This window comes from Haemaphysalis longicornis, unplaced genomic scaffold, assembly GCF_048455015.1.
Source record: "Haemaphysalis longicornis isolate Haplotype H1 unplaced genomic scaffold, Haemaphysalis longicornis Haplotype H1 scaffold_1, whole genome shotgun sequence".
NCBI lineage: Eukaryota > Metazoa > Arthropoda > Arachnida > Ixodida > Ixodidae > Haemaphysalis > Haemaphysalis longicornis.
Window position 1 is genome coordinate 221892941 of NW_027526203.1, and position 16825 is coordinate 221909765.

Sequence of the window (16825 nt, forward strand, 5' to 3'; positions counted from 1 at the left end):
AGCGACTTGCTGGCGGAGGCGCCGCTGGGAGCCCTGCTGGCCCTGCGCACCAGGGTCTGGCGGAAGAGGACGGATGGTACACTACCTACGCAATACGTGGCGTGCGGTGAGGTGGAGGAGACGGTTAAGCACGTCCTCCTAGACTGCACGGCAATTAAACCAGCACCGTCGGCCGCTACGCTGGAGGATGCGCTCGGCTTCAGGACACAAGGCCCGCACAGAACCGCAGATAGTGCAGCAGACGACGGCCCCACCGGCCCGCCCTTGAGCCTGGCGAGCGGGGCGACATCGCGTGAGGAGATGACGAACGCTGCAGCGGGAGCGACGCTTAAACCAGGGGGCAACGCCATCCAGGCGTCCAAGCGGGGCCTGGAGGACTGGTGGCAAATGTCCCTGGCATAGGGAAGAGCCATATCCACATCCACATCATCCACATCCGCCATATTGGTACGGGCGACTATCGGGAAGTCTCGTATTGTTAACTGTGGAAGAGTAGGTGACGGTAACGCGGTATGGCTCAAACTGGAGGGCGTTTTCCGGGTCCCGACCACGGATTGTGGACGAAGGACTTGTCTGCGCTGCCTACTGTGTCTGAGGACTCATACCACTCGTGGTGGCGCGCCAAAGACCCATCCGAGCGGCAGCGGAGCCGGGCATGCCGCCTAGCCACCGAGGCGCATTGCTCGCCTTCATCGGTGCGGACAAACACGTGCAATTCGCAGTAAGTAAATCCTTGTTTGTTTTTTCCTTGACGCGAGTTAACCGGTATGAGCATTTGTATAGCACCTTGTTCACTGTTGTTTACCATGCAAATGCGTAGCGGGGACCCTGTTGCTAAAACTTTCCTTTGGAAAGTTTTGCATATCGTTACCGTGTTTACGTTACCGTTTACCGTGTTACCGGAAGCGCTGGCGACGGTGAAGCCTGTGCCGGTAAGTTACCGTTCGCGGTAACTCTCGCGCTGCGCAGTATACTCCCGCAAACACGGTAAACGGTAACGTAAACACGGTAACTATATGATAAAACTGCCTTATCGACATACCGTGCCGCGAGTGGGTGGATTAGTTATTTTCAAATGCTGTACTTCGAGTTTACGGGATGATTTTTGGCGAAGATGTTTAAGGAAACAGGGACTCCGGAACCGGGGGGGGGGGGGGGGGGGGGTAGGGGGGGCGGTCGCCCCCTCCCCCCCCCAACGTTTTTGCACAGGGGGCAGGGCCCCCCCCCCCCCCCCCCCCCACTTTTCGACCGCTTACTCAGAAATCAAATTTTTCACAAAACCTATAGTTCAGTGTTCAAACTGGCGGTTGTGTGGTCCAATGCTTTCCAAAAGTCTCTCTTTGCGAGCTTTGCGAATCTCTCCCCAGGCTCCAGAGGCTCTCGCACTGCGTACTGCCGCGTGAGGTCGTTCTTCACAAACGACAGCAATAAGTCAAAGACCCCTGGTGTCATCCTGTAAAACTTGAAAAAAAAAAAAAAAAGCATGGTCGCCCTCCCGCATGAGCCGCATCTGAAAAATAAGGAAAAAAGATCTGTCTGGAGGGTGGGAGAAATGTGCGGCATCGTAAAATGCACCCCCTTTCAAAATGCAGAATGAGAATAGCCGCCGGCCAATTTTTTTGCCGGGCAAAGCAAGTGCGAAATGTAGGCGAGAATATACTCATGCAAGGCAGAATTGGATGCATAAAAGGAAGTTTATACTTACTGCCGTCCAGTAGACCCCTTCCCGTTTCCTGGCAAGGAAAACCGGTCGGACCCAACAGCCCGGCAGATCACCTGTGAACAAAGTCGCATATCCTTCGAACTGACGTTGTTGCTTCGAGCGTGCGACCATTAGGGAAATTCGCGTCTAAACATCTATCAGATGCATGGGCTTACAAATAACGAAGCACAGCAATCAAAATAATTGCGGAGGGGTGCAGCCCCAGGCGACGGCCCCCTCGGGTCAGCTCAGCCCCAACCACGCTCAGCGCAAGGGACGCCAAAGCCACGCGTTTTCTTTTGTAAGGTGAATTCCTTGTACAGAAAACTGCAGTTTTCTGTACAAGGAATTCAAGGAATTCAATGTGTGGTCGGGTCACAACATACATGAAAACAAATAAATATACTCCAACCAAATACCTCTTCGAAGCTTCATAGGTTCCCTTTATCAGAACTGACTAAATTTGGCCATGAACGGCAGTTCTACAGAAAATGTTTCTTTTTAATTTTTTTTCTCCCCATGGCGCACCGAAGGTCGTGCGTGGCCTTGGAGGGGGAAGCACCAAGAAAACTGCTATTCAGCTTTCCCCGACTTGGCTCGAGGAGAATGCCTCGAAATAATTTCTCTCGGTGTCAGTCACCTGCACCCTTCCGAGGTATATGCGGTAGTCTTATGTTTTGCAGTGTTAAGCTAATGGGCTGCGCTGCTTGACATAAGGACCTCATTGTGTGTCGGCGGAGTCATTCCGGGAAGTTTTGCGTTTCACCGCTGTAAATGGTATGGCAACGTCCAAAGGAATTTCGCAAATAACCCCTCGCGCTTTTTCTTGTGGTTTTGTGGGCTACAAGAAGGCCTTCCTTTTTGGGAATTCGGGATATCGTCTTGCTCGCCGCTTCGGCGTACACGTAAGGCAGACGCGGGGAGGTCGTCGGGAGATGGGCTTACCTGGGCGTCATTTCGCTTTTTCCCGCTTCTTGTAATATTGTCACGAAGACAAGGACGATGCAGTTGTCTTGAATGAGAAACACGTTTATTGGAGCGAACTTGTGCTCCCCTAACAACTCAAAAGAATGCAGAGGCGGCGAAGCAGCGGTCAACAAAGTGACTTGCACAGGCGAGTGTCGTCGAATCGAATGCCCCGGCGTCCGCACTGCAGGCTTTTTATCTTTCGGCGCGCGTGGTTCTCGAAACGTCGATTCACGTCGAGAACATAGTAGATCCAAGAAGATTATTCTGGGCTGTTCACGTTAGATCGGAATGCTCTCCCTATCACAACAGATAACACATGCGGCATAGAAAGAAAGAATGGAACACGCGCTTCCCTTGGCGCAGAGATAACACAGACCGGCGCACCCGGGCGGTAAAAAAAGCAAAACAAAAACAAACCCAATGTATGGTTCGCGGCAATAGAGAGTTTTAGCAGTACGTTCGTTACGTTCGTTACGTTCGTTCCGTTGCTACCGGGTTTACCGGGACCCGACTGCGCATGCGCGCGTACGTACCGGGTTCTTTCCGTAGAGTGAGACGGAAAACGTGTTTTAGCACTCCGTAGCGTCGTACCGTTCGTTCCGTGTGACGGCTGATTAGCCGAGTAGTTGCAAAAATCCGCACGCTAAAAATACGTAAATAAACAACGCAGTTTCCCCTAAAGCATTGCAAATCTAAAATAAATCGCGCTAGGCCGGACGCATTGTGAGGCAGGGGCTGCGGTGGCGGCGACGGCACCAGAGCGAGCGCAGGTGACGACATGGTCGCGCGCCGTTCACGTGGAGGAATGGCCTTGGCCTTGCCCGATTGAAGCGCTAGACACATGTACAATTGGTACACGCGATTCGTATGCGACTGATCGTTGCGACTGTCACCACGACTAGTCGTACGCGTGAATTTGAGACACATGGCCCGATGCGGGTGTGCGATGCCTCGTCGGCGCCGCTCCGCCCACTGTTTTTGCACCATGGTCAACTACGACGATCGCTGAGCTGAATTTGTAGATTCCGCGGGTTTGTACGCAAGAAATGGATAAAGCAGGCAATCGTGAAGCGTTTTCTGCATCGGAAACAGTCCGCGCACACGCCGGTCGCGCCTGCCAGCTCGGCACACTCAGCGGCTCGAACCGGCGCAGACCACGGTAGCAACCGCTTGTCGCTGTTCTTCCAAATCAATCTCATCACTAAAACGAAGTTCCACCTGCGAGAAAGTAGGTGTTAGTGTGGTGAAAAATTGTGCTAGGGATTGTTCTCGGGGCTTATTTTAAAAGCGGCGATCAGATATATCTGCCGCGATGCAAGCATATGCTGACCGGCCATGGATGCCGCGGCGCGCGGTGCGGCGAGTGGCCGAGAGATGGCGATACCTGCCTCGGAAGCATCGAAACAGGCTACGCAGATGTCTCGGTCACCGGTCGCTCACGGCAGTTGTAGCTCAAATAAAGTTTCACATGCGAGAAAGGGGATGATAGTGAGGTGAAACGTTGTGTTACGGAGTGTCATTCGCAGTTGCACAGATAGCGGCGATCGCCAGGACGCTAAGCCTAGAGTTCTCAACACCCGAGCAAGCCGGTTGCGGGCTCCGGATACGGTAACACCGGTAACACGGAAGCAGAGCGCCGGGATAGACGCCGGCCGCGTACGGAACAAATGGCGCATGCGCAGTCGGGTCCCGGTAAACCCGGTAGCAACGGAACGAACGTAACGAACGTAACGAACGTACTGCTAAAACTCTCTATTATCTTGTGCCCGTACAAAACGTTGGCCCGTACTGACCGAGACCCGTCTGCGCCTGCGCGCGCGGAAGGGCGAGGAGGCGCGGGCATGGCGAAGGCAGGCCCGCGGAACTAATACCCCAACCGCGACGAATGCCCTCTCTAATACCACACCTCGGCGATGCTACGTGCCACCGGACATGCCGGGAAGGGAAACGCAAGGCTTCATCTCAGCGGAGAAAATTGGCGCGTCACGCTTTGGAGGGGGAAGCAAGGAAGCACTGGAGTAATTTGAGGCGGGGAAGAGAGGGACGCTTGTCATTGATTGCTGAAGAGCGCTGTGATATATTCTCACCTGTCTATGCAGCACTGCGTGAAGCACAAGCACACTGCAGCACAGGCACCGGCAGACTGCTACAATAAGTGGCCAATTAGCTCTCCCAGGCGGCATAACAGTGATGGGTCAATGTATCCTGCAAATGGGTGCTTTAGCTGGAAGTGAGTCGAGCGCGGGCAAAATTCATGGAGGTTTTGCGGAATAAGCACGCAATAAAAGATGCCCATGTTCGTTGTGTGTGTCACCCCTGAACCCCTCTCTCCCGTTTCTTACGAACCGGCAAGGGTGCCGTGCCCGTGTTGACTGTACCATGCGGTCCCTACATCCCCGTATGGCGGAACCCCTCCCGAGGACGGTTTTGCATAAAGAGGCATTTTCATTCTTGCGATTGGGTAATTTTGTTTTGCTGCGTTTATCCCTAGCCTAAGAGTCTAGGGAACGGTGCTATAAAATGGCAGTGCCGAGGCTCTCCGGACGCAACAACGGCAATGTCTAAAAAACAGAAACGCCTCTCCGAGTTTTGGGAGAGCTCATCATTAAAGCGTCCACGTACAAGCGATGCCTCGACCTGTGTAAGTGATCTTACTTCACATTGTAACTGATGTATTGTGTTGGCTTGCAATGTGCACAATTTTTCTGAAATATATGCATGTTGACTTCATGATGTTTACGCGAGTTCATAATAATTTTGAAGTTCATTTATTTTGCCTCATTTTACTTGTTTCTTTTCCACCACTTCCACATTCTTTTGTATAAATATTGTCATTTCCTCTACGGAGAGACATCGCCTTTCCTAACAAACTATTTCAATGGCTTTGTTCGCACTTTCGTTTTCGTACATGCATTTTGTATTTTTTCATGACAGATCGCCCGTATACATTCTTTCACAACCTGTTTTACGATGTAAGAGGTTTTTCTCACACTTGTTTGTGTTGATGGGCATGTCTCGCCCTCAATTTTTAACTTGAATGTCGTATCTTTTTGTTACACATCGCATAGCATTGTATTTATTCTTTTACTTATCTTTTAAAAACTGCATTATTTTTGCCATTGCCCCGCCACCTTCCCCTAGTGGCTTTTCCACATAAGCGGTGCCATGAATGTTTGAATTAGAACTTTACAATTCTTTTCTGAACACGATTGTTCAGAAAAATGCCGGGACAAGTGTGCATGCTAGCTACCATATGTAGGGAGACACCTGGAGATTCATTGTGGGTGGCATTCTTTCCTCAAAGTACACACAGTACACTGAAAGTACACACGGACGAGGTGCCCGTGCGTGCATTGCGTCCAGTATCATCTGCGCGATATTACAACTGTGCACGGCAAAATACAACCACAATAATCAACGTCACTAGCATAAGAGACCCGAAACGCGCTTTCTAAACCCCCGAGCGGACGGTTGAACCTTAGCCCCCCCCCCCCTTCCGAAAAAAAAATCCTGGCTACGCGCCTGTTCACAAGGTATATTGCGTCACATTTTTTTTGTCGCCAGTTTGATTATTAATGTGTTTCTAATGACCCTTCGTATTTGTGCTTGGGCTGGCAGCAGGAAACAACTGTCATGAAAGTCAACCAGATGACCATGCGAAAGGAGCAGCGAATATTGACGGTACGTCTTTGCGATGTTTTTTTTTTTTTTCTACCATGCTATTCATGTGGTTTTCATGCTCTTTTGTGCGTGTCGCGCATTTTTAGCACTTCTCGCTATTTTTTTCAACGCATTATAAAAACGACTTATGCAGTGTGGATCGACTAATAATTATTTTTATCTGACTTGTTACAGAGACCCCAGAAACGGTGGCACCAGGTGGTGAGGCCCGCTCGGCAACAGACTTCAGTCAGGCAACCTCGAATTGCGGCGCCTGCGCTCCGATGGAAATGGCAAGCCACAACGACTCACCCCCGCATGTTCGATCACTGCCGCCAAAGAGCTACAAATTCCCAAGCAACCACAGTGGAAGGTCCTGTAAATATGCATGGTTTGAGATATTCACGTGGCCCTCGTACGACTACGAACGCGACGTCGTGTTTTGCCATTTATGTCAACTAGCCTTCAAGGAAACAGGAGAAAAAGACGTTGCAGCAGTGGAACAATGTTTTATTCGCAACGGGTTCAATAATTCGAAAAAGGGCATTGAAAAATGTCAGTGCCATGAGAAGAGCCAATTTCACTGCCTCTCCGCGAGCCGCCAACTGTCGAGAGAAAAGGGAATCCGTGTAGTGCAGTTGTTATCTCAACACAGCAGCAGACAGCAGGAGGAAGCCAGGCAGGCTCTGCGCGCAATAGTAGTTCAGTGCGCTACGTATGCCGCACGGGACAAGCTTTGCAAGGGCAAACCAAGGATGACGGAAATCTTCTGGACCTGCTAGATGAACGATCACAAGACGTACCTGCTTTGAAGAAATGGCTGGAGCAGCGAGATGAATGGCTCAGCAGCGACATACAGAACGAGCTCGTTGAAATCATGGCGCACACTATGCAGCGGGACATCATCAAAGACGTCAAATGCAGTCCATTTTGGAATCATAGCTGACGGTACTACTGACGTAACAGGGAATGAGCAATTCACATTTTGTGTGCGTTGGGTAGACGGAATAACACTGGGAGTTCGCGAGGAATTTCTTGGCATGTACAATGCACCCGACAGCAGGGCTGAGACCTTGTATAAAGCCGTGAGGGACATGATTTTGCGCCTGGGCTTGGACTTCCATAACCTAAGGGGGCACTGTTTTGATGGGGCCGCGAACATGGCAGGCAGATTTACTGGCGTGCAGAAAAGGATTATCGAAGCGGAACCACGGTCAATTTTTGTGCACTGCAGCAACCACTGCCTAGACTTAGCACTCCAGGAGGTAGCAAGGAACTGCGGTGTCGTCGGCGACGCTCTGAACATTGTAAAGGATGTTTCCAATGCAATCCTGGAATCGAAAAACTGGAAGACTGTTTATTCAAGCGTCGTACTTCCTCCGGGTAATGATGGCGGTGAGCAGGATTGTTCCGGGCCAAGCACCCTACTGTTACCACTGTGCCCAACGAGGTGGACAGTAAGAGTAAAATCAATGGAGAGGTTCGTTGAGAACTATGAAAGGGTGCAGGCGACTTTGAAGGAGCTGCTAGAAGTTCAAAGCTCTCTAAGTGGCACAAGCAAGACAGCCATGAAAGGATATGAGAAGGTATTAAAGAAGTTCGAAACTTTACTAGGGATTAGCCTTTCTATAGCACTGTTTGGCCCATGCGAGCAATTAGCGAGGATTCTTCAATGCCCAGTTTACCGCGCTGCAGGAGCCAAAGAAGCAGCAGAAGCCCTCTGTGACCGCTTGGCAAAGTTACGGTCTGACGCATCATTTGACGTCCTATGGCAGCGCACAAACTCAAGGGCAAGAGAGTTAGGTCTAAAGGAACCTAGTGTGCCTAGAGTTTCGCAGCCGCCCAGAAGGCTTCAGTTCACAGACAAGCCTCAGGAGCCTGCAGCGCTTGACACCAAGTCGTCACAGAGAAAGAGTTTCTTTGCCGCTATCGATCGTATTACCAAAGAGATCCGATGGCGATTCGAACAGCCTGGCATGGAGCAGCTGATTGGCCTCGAGCGCATTTTCGCCGACGCTGCTGAAGGTCGATACTTCGCAGTAGACGACCTAAATGATCTTTTAGGAGTACACGCTGCAGATTTTGACATCAGTAGGCTTTCAGCGCAACTCGTGCTTCTCCCAACGCTCCTGCGTTACGAAGGTCCGGCCGCAAGTGAACGCATTCTACAGATACTGCAGGGTAAGTCTGCAGATCTGCGAGAGATGATGGACCAGGTTGTCCGGTACCTGCAACTCGTGTTTTCTGTGCCTGCGTCAGCTGCTTCACGAGAGCGATCTTTCAGTGCTCTGAGGCGAGTAAAAACATTTTTACGCAATCGAATGACGCAGAGGAGGCTGACACACCTTCTTCTGCTCCACGTGCACAAGAAGAGAGCTGCGGAACTGCAATAGGATGCCGTTGTGAGAGAGTTTGTGTGTAGAACGGCAGAACGAACCTCAACCTTCGGCCGCCTTTGAGAGCCTCCCCTGCCCTGTCCCTCCCGTGCCAGCCATGAAGATCGTCTATCAGCGCTAATATAGCTTTGTAACTATAATGTCTACTTTCTTGTTTATTGTAACATTTCTGGAGTTTCGCCCGTCCAAATTTACTTCACTGCAGGAGCGAATGCTGAAATATTAAAAAACATGTTTTTCCAGCTTTCGAACCCGTTTCATCATTTGCGCAGTCTGCGCAAGCATTCCCTACTTCTGAAACTATTGTTAGTGTATACCAATGCAGAATAAACGAGGATACAAACATGTGAAATAACTACGAATAAATTTAAACAAAAAATAATAGACGTCAATAAAATTATACCAATTAATAAAATAGTAAAATAAACATATATAAAATGGCCAAATATGAGAAATAAAAAGAAAACAAAACGTACAAAGCCGACAGACGAGATCAAGAAGCTTGCGGGTATAAATTGGTCGCAGTTAACACAGGACAGGGTTAATTGGAGAGCTATGGGAGAAGCGTTTGCCCTGCAGTGGGCGTAGACAAGCTTTGCCCCCCCCCCACTCCCAAAATAGTTCCGGAGTCCCTGTAAGGAAAGGTTGCGGCCGTTTTCCGTGACGGTCTTTCGCCCGCGCGTTTGCCGCAAAGCAATCGCGCTTTGCGGCGAAGTCAACTGCAAAAGTGCACATACGCCTTCCCCCTATACCTACTCTTTCGACTCTCCCACCCTCCTCGCTTCCGTTCGGCCGGTTGAGGTGTCGGCGAAACGCCAGACAGTTACCGGCCTCTTTCCCCCTCCCCTCCCCCCCAACAACCACTTCCTCCTCCCTCCTCCTTGAATTTTCTTTTTTTGTGTGTTTTTATTATGTATTGCGCATGTTCTGCCGCGAAAATCTGTTTGTGTCTGGCTTCTCCTTTTTTGGCTGTGGGGTGGTTGTGTTTGTTTCTAAAGGGCATGTTTTCAGTGTGCCCGAATAGATAATACAGTAAAACCTCGTTAGCTCGAACTCACTGATTTTTTAAAATTCGATAGGTCATCGGTATACGCCTCGAGATTCGCGATTGCTGCGCCGCCTGCCGCCGCTTCTCCGCGACGTTTGCGGGATTAGTGCTGCGTGGCTGATGGATGGTCATGCAGTGTTTTGGTTCTCTTTCGCTTCTCTTTGCCTTTGCGCGCACTAAACAACTTGTTATGGTGACGTCTGTAAGCTACCTGCACGTTTAGGGCATTTAAAACCAACAGCTGCGTCTTGGTAGAGCGCTCTAACGCCAACAAGAGCTACCCGGGGAGGCGGTTCTGCGCGCTTCTTGGCCGCTCTTGCGGGGTTCGGCGACGGCAGCAGCATATCACCGCTGTCACCTTCGAACACGTCAGCACAAGTGAATTCTATTTATTGCCGCCTCGTTTAGACCTGATATTGGCACTGTAAGAGGTTGGTTCGTTTTGCAGCGCAGCCAACAAATGCGGCTTTGCTTCGAATATGTACGTCGTAGAAAAATATGTTTCGGGGATGTTATAACCCAATAGCTGACAAAAACTTGTGCCTTTTATGGGAGTATAAGCCACGCGAAAATGTTAAGTATACTCAAAGGCTGTACATTGTCAGATATGTGCCCACTCATGCCTTATAGTAAGAACCAAGGTATATGTTATGAAACCACGGGAAAATGAATGGTCTGCAAGTCAGGAATAAATAGAATGGTCGTACGGGAATGAAAAAAAAAAACCGAGTGCAGCCTCTGAAATGCTAAAGACGTTTGTTTGAGCAAGGTGGTATTCACCATACCAACTAGATGCGAAATGCGCTGATATTTCGCAAGACATGGGGGGGGGGGGGGCGGGGAGGAGGACGACGCTCACCTATCGTTGTTTACTAATGCGGAGCGAAATCAACGAATGAACGTTTTAGTAACCACACACACAAGCGGCGTGTTAACTTTTCGTTTGTTTTTCGCCTTCAACGAACGGCTGACCACTCGGCGGACGCATTTTTTGAAGAATACAGGGTAGGCAGTTAACAAGCGATACGAGGTGTCGTTGGAAGAGTTGATTGATTGATTGCCGGGTTTAACGCGCCGACGCAACGGAGACGATGAGGCACGCCGTAGTGGAGGGCTCCGGATTAATTTTGACCACCTGGAGATCCTTAACGTGCGCCGAAATCTCGTACACACGGGCTCGTTGCAAGAGTGTCGTATCTGATAAGGGTCTCTGATTTCGGTTTATGCTAGATTCTGCAGTCTCCCTGTGTCATATGACGATGTTTCGAAGAAGAGTTTGGTCACGGACGCGGATTACTCTATAAGCCCATCTTCGCGCTTCTCGTGGAGAATAAATGTAACAGATGAATCTTTGGAGCGCTCACCTCGGGACAAGACGACCCAGCATTAAATTTGTCGTCGTCTGACTCCGGAGTGTAATTTTGCATTATCCATCGTACTTCTTTGGTACAATGTTTATTAAATTTATGCCGTATTGGCTTGTTCAGAGTACTGATAAAATATCTGATATGTGATATTGGCAGGCGTAACTGGCGTGCTGTTAGGTATTAGTGCTCCGCTGGATTTTGTAAGTGCACAAAGTCGATTTACATCATAGTGTGTATGGCCGCAACATGACCATCGGAGGAAACACTGCTTACGGAGACACTGCCGCTAAATTTCAGGGCAACCGAATTGCAATCAGCTGCATGCAAATGCTGGCTTCGGGACGCCGGCCTGTGACACACGCCCGACGCTCATATAGATCTCACTAAGATCGCGTCATAAACGTTTATACTCTCGCGAACGCACCACGCTTGCAAACAAAGTGCCTTCTCCACGTTATTCGGTATTTCGAACGCGGACAAACGGTAAATCGCTGTCTTGAACGAGCCCCAAAAGCAACGGCGACAGGGGGGAGCGGGCCGGGGACTCCCGCGCCTGCTTTCGAAACGGGCCGCTAGGGGGATTTCAGTGGCGCCCCTACAGGCCGCGCTCGAGGCGTATAGCCCGAATGTTTACCTGTTTATCTCGAAAGGTTTTGGAAGTGACTTCCAGATAATCATAATATTGCTTGTTTAAGTTATGGCGAACACGATTATGCGGGTACTGGTATCATTACCCACGGTGAGGTTTATAAATGTTAAACTTCCTTCTCTTGAAAATACATTAATAAACCATGCAGCGATACTTGCACGCTCGAACTTCAAAAACAATTTTGACATCATTGCTGTTAGAGGTGTAGATTATTGCCCTTGCAACAGTGTTAAGCAAGACACAAAATCTGGTCATTTTGAGTCTGTTCCTTGCGGCCATTGCTTTCTGCTCTGTCCCTTTACCATAAACTGTAGCGGACCAGTCCTGTTCTTCCCTGAGTGTTGTTTACTGTTACTCTCTCTGTTCTTGCAGGTTGGGCCTCATCCATGTGCTCAGCAGCTACTTTCGCTTTCGCTCCCAGAAGAAAAGGCGTCGGCCCTATGTTGTGTGCCTCCCTTTTGAGACGGACAGTGGGGCGATTGTGGAGGCAGCGTGTGACTGCCCGGCGGGTTGCAGTGGAGCATGCAGTCACATCCTGGCAGATGTGCACCTACTCGTCCTCTTGCAAGCTCAAGGTTTTAAAGAGGCGACATCGGAGCTTGCGTGCACTGAGCTGCCACAACAGTGGGGACGTCCGAGACAGCAGGGCATCAAGCCAGCGAGTGTCTAAGATATCGACCGGAGAAGCCCGCAAGAAAATGGCCCCTCCCTTCCCTTGCCAATGCGTCTGTTCGACGCACGTCGAGTGCCGGAGCAATGTGAGCAGCAACAAAGTGCCGTGCAGGCACTTGGGAGAAAGAAAACTTGGTAGCCTTGGGAATGGGTTTTTTGCCTCAGTTTTGCTGGCCTCACCCCCCACAGTCACAGAAACAAGGACTGGCATGGCACCTGAAGGGTCACCTATGAGCTACCAGGAAGCATGCATGCCACATTACGCCATGCATGGTCATCTCGCGAGCACGCAGAGGCTGGGCAATGTCGTGTTTACTGGAGCGCTGCATGCAGGGGTGCGCGAATGCTTCCCTTTGTTTCATTTATATCCACAGTTTGCTATACTGCACGCGCTATAAAGCAGCAAAGTAGTTTAATTTGCTGGAATTTTCACTGTGGATTAAAAAAAATCAAAAGCACTTAAGCTGATGTGCGGCGGCCGGACTGATGCAACTCTGGCCGTCTTTTTTTTTTTTTATAAAACTTGAAAATTGTCTCAGCTACCTACATCAATGGCCACTATCATTACGTCGGAGGCATGCATGCAGCATGTCACAAACTAGAGGAGTGAGTGTGTATTTTAGTCGCAAAATATTCGACAGTAAATACATCGTGGCTGAAATGACAATGGGAAACAAGTTCACTTGACGTAACAACAAACCTGTCAGCGCGGCAAATCGGGAACCAAGTGCAAAAGCTTGAATTTTCCAACATTAGACCATCATAAAACAGTGTACGCCACTTACGCAACGACACGTGGCTAAATGCAACGTAAAAGAAACCAACAACATACTCCCATACCGTGCGCGCCCGCCGAAGAGGAAATTTTCAACCGCGCCGTGACAGCGTAGTGCGGCAATAAAAGTTTGTTTACAGACCTAGGTAAGATGAAGGCTCGTGTAAAGGCTAAGCGGTACCATTTAACAATGAAATGAAGGGGGCGCAGAGCCACAGGGACGAGTGAAGAAACAAAGCCTAATTTTGACGTGTGGTAGTGTTTCCGCGCTCGATCGCCGCTATCAGTCGCATAAATACGTGGCGCGGAGCTCAGCCTCCATTTAGAATGCAAAGGTTGGACCACAGAACTCCAACGCAGCTGTATTTTCCATCCGGACAGTGACTACGAAATCCCGCGCTTAGAGAACCAACGACAAATATTCGCTCCCAGCGCACCGCGTCCAACGTGTCTCTAAGGTTGCTCGCGCCGGCATAGTTCGCGTCAGAAAGTTCGTTCAAAAGCGTGGAACTTCACGTACCTTTTCTCCATTTGGACCGGTATTTCCGCGTTGCGTGCACTGCAGCACACAGCAATGCTCCGGCATTGTAGTCTATCACCAAGAGCGGTCAATGCCCGCCTTCTATGCTTTGCTACTTGGTTTCAGTTTCAAACGACCGTACCACAGAACAGGGAGGATGACCGTACCAAAATGATGGACCTAGCTACCGGAGTCGACGCGAGATGGTGGGGCGCATTTTGCATAGGGTCTATTGGCAAGGAGTATGAAGAAAAGGAAACAGCACATTTGAAAGGGTGTTTCTAGTAAACAAACTTATGTAAATTAACACATCCAGAGTGGTTGATAGGGGCTCTCATGGAGGGTTTCCTCCATGGGGGCTCTGGACTTAATCTGCACAAGCAGTCACACTATGTTTACAACCCACTTCAGTGTCCCTTTAATTAACCCCTTAACCATTTTATTATTTTGACAATTTCTATGCCCAAACTGCTTATTTTTTTGAAGTTTGATAGTGAATACTTCCTTTCTAAAAAGCAAGTTTTCGATGTTGAAAAAAAATGTTCAAGCATATACCAAGCATAGTGAAATAATGTCGTCATTGAGAAATTGGTGAATGTACTCAGTCAAGACATCAGGCGATGTTATATTGAATGCCTTACCAGGGCACACAAAAACATAAACCCAGGAGGCTTCGTGGAGATGCAATTCACGTCGATGCACCGGCAGTGACACACACTCGCAACGGTGTCTTCTGAGCCCTCTTCTAAATCTGATGGACTACTAATTTAGAAGTCATTGCTATCGCTTTCGCTTCCAGAAAAAAATCAAACTTCGCTGTCTCAGTCATTATCGCCTGAAGAGCTGGACGACGGCAAAAGGCTTTTTCTGCAACGACAAACCAGAACACATTTATTGCCTCTATACGCCTCGAGCTTCGCAATCGCTGCGCCGCCTGCCGCCGCTTCTCCGCGGCGTTGACGGGATTGGCACTGCGTGACTGATAGGGGCTCGTGCAGTATTTTGGCTCTATTTCGCTTCTGTTCGCCGTTCCGCGCCCTAAAAAAAACTTGTTATGGTGACGAATATAGGCAAAGAGTACGTTTAGGCCACTTAAAAAGCAGCTGCGTCTTTGTAGAGTACGCGATCACCTGCAAGAGCCACCCGGGGACGCGGTTCTGCGCGATTCGTCGCCGCTCTTGTGGGCGTCGGCGACGGCAGCAACATATCACCCATGTCACCTCCAAAACATCAGGCACAAATGAATTCTACTGACGCCTCGTTTAGACCTGATACTGGCACAATGAGAGGTTGGCTTCATTTTGCAGCGTGGACAACGAATGCGGCTTCGTTTCGCATATATACGCCGCAGAAAAATATGTTTCGGGGATGTGATTAACCAATCCCGGACAATAACTTATGCCTTTTATAAGAATATAAACCATGCGAAAATGTAAAGTATATTCCAAGCCTGTGCGTCGTTAAATATGTGCCCACACACGCCACATAGCAAGAACCAAGGAAATGAAACCACAGAAAAATAAATGCTGTGCCAATGCGGAATTTAGAAACATAATAGCTCTAACGGGAAATGAAAAAAAAAAAGCAGTGCAGCTTCTGGCATGCTGAAGACGTTCGTCTAAACTTAAGCCAGAAAGGTTTCACTAGACCAACTATACGCGAAATGCGCTCGCGAGAAATCGGTAGGGGGGGGGGGGGGGGGGCGGAGGGGGACGCCGTGTACAAATGCGGAGCAGAATCAAGCAATGAACGTTTTAGTAATCCCACACATAAATCTCGCGTTCACTTTCCTTTTGTTTTTCTACTTCAACGAAGAGCTGATCGTACGGCGGACGCATTTTTGGAAGTATACAGGGTAGCCTATTCAACAAGCGATGAAATGTGTCGTTGGAAGAGTGTGGTATGTGATAAGGCCCTCTGATTTCAGTTTCTAATTTATTCTGCAGGCTTCCTGTGCCATATGACGATATTTTGAAGAAGCATTTAGTCGCGGACCCGGATTATATTGTAAGCCCGTCTCCGCGCTGCTCGCAGAGGATATATGTAGCAAATGAAGGTCTGCGGGCGCGCACCTCACGACAAGACGACTCTGTCGTGTGCTGATCCCCAAATATCATTATGCATTGTCCATCGTACTTTTGTTGAATATTCCCGAAATTAACACAGACTGGCTTGTAAATGGCGGTGATCAATATCTGAGGTATAGTATTGGCAAGCGTAACTGGTGTGCTGTCAGGTATGAGTGCTCCGCTGATTATGTAAGCGCACAAAACTGATTTAAATCGTAGTGTATAGCCGTAGCGTGAACATCTGAGGAACCGGTGGTTACGGAGACACGGCTAGTAAATTCAGGTCAGTGTCACTACAATCGGCTCCATCATACGCCGGTTCCGCGACGCTGGCCTGTGACACACACCTGGCGCTTATACAGGCCGAAAATACCACACTAAGATCGCGTCGGAAATATTTACACTCTAGTAAACACACCCCATTTGCGAACAGAGGGACTGCTCCACACAAACATGAATTTCAAACGCCCACAAACGGTAAATCTCAGTCGTGAACGTACCGCAAAAGCAACGGCGGCACTGGGGAGCGGGGCGCGGACTCCCGCGCCTGCTTTCGAAACGGGCCGCTAGGGGGATTGCAGTGGCGCCCCTACAGGCCGCGCTCGAGGCGTATTGAGTTGCCCCTCTAAGAAATGTGAAACAGCAGTTAAAAAGGGGCAGCCTGCCCAGTGCTGCCATCTGCAAAGTGACACGCTAAATAGCCTGCAAACAAACCTATGTCTCGTTCAAAACACTCAAGAGGACATATTATCCTTAGTATTAACTCTATGATCTCGAGTGGACGAGCTACACTCGTCCAAAATGGTTTTAGGACAGTTCAGCTAAGACGAGCTGTGCTCGTACTAAATGGTTAAGGGGTTAAAGGGACACCGAAGTGAACTTGTCAAACTTCTGTTTTTGCTTGCACAGCGTAGGCTAGCTCAAACAAACACTTTTCCGTCATTTATCCGGTCGATAAAGCAGTATTTAATTTATAAAGCCTGAAAGAAGAAAAAATA